Raw genomic sequence first — 731 nt, 5'->3', positions numbered from 1 at the left:
TGTGGTCACCTCCCTGGAGGGTGATTTCTTGCTTTCTGTCTCTCTGTCTCTCTCTGTCTGTCTGGCGAGCACACGTGCCCTATAGCAAAAAAAAAAATATATATATATACTTGGTCTTTTGTCTGTGTCTGTTTTATTCCACTAGAGTAAATATGTCCTTGATGTAAATGCAAAGGATTTCTTCCTGAATAAATTGTAGATGTAGACTTTACAATATAATTCAATAATAAAATAAAATAATTAAAATATGTTTTATTATTTAATACATAAACATTATTCATAGTTTTGGGTATCACTGTGATATTTTAACACATGAACACCAGAGCAATGATCAAATCAGGATAATTGGCATATATGCCATCTCAAATATTTATCATTTATTTGTTCTAGAAATATTAAGTCTTTCTCTTTGAGCTTTTTTGAGCACTGCAGTAAATTACTGGTGAGTATATTGATATTGATCCTACTGGAACACACTCATTCTATGTAGTTAATTTTGTATCTTTAATGAACCGTGCTCTATTATTCCTGTCTCCTGCTAACCAGAAGCTGCCCCTCTGTTTCTGAGAGATGCTTTTCAGTTCGCACATATGACACCTGTAGTATTTTTCTTTCTGTGCTTGGTTTCGCAGCAGTAGAGAAAATAATTGTAAAATTTTAATACAACTTCAAAAGACCAAGTGGCTACCATGACCCCTGAGTCCCTCATATTTCAGGGAACAGCGCTGAAC

The 731-nt window shown here is 34.2% G+C and overlaps 1 pseudogene; it reads left to right on the top strand.

The window, feature by feature from the left end:
• The window catches only part of LOC102496986 (lamina-associated polypeptide 2, isoforms beta/gamma pseudogene), a 4498-nt pseudogene that overhangs the window by 3484 nt on the left and 283 nt on the right, over window positions 1–731 (top strand).

The sequence above is a fragment of the Tupaia chinensis genome, unplaced genomic scaffold, assembly GCF_000334495.1.
Source record: "Tupaia chinensis unplaced genomic scaffold, TupChi_1.0 Scaffold145627_1, whole genome shotgun sequence".
Taxonomy (NCBI): Eukaryota; Metazoa; Chordata; class Mammalia; order Scandentia; family Tupaiidae; genus Tupaia; species Tupaia belangeri.
This window is presented reverse-complemented; position numbering and strand designations above follow the sequence as displayed.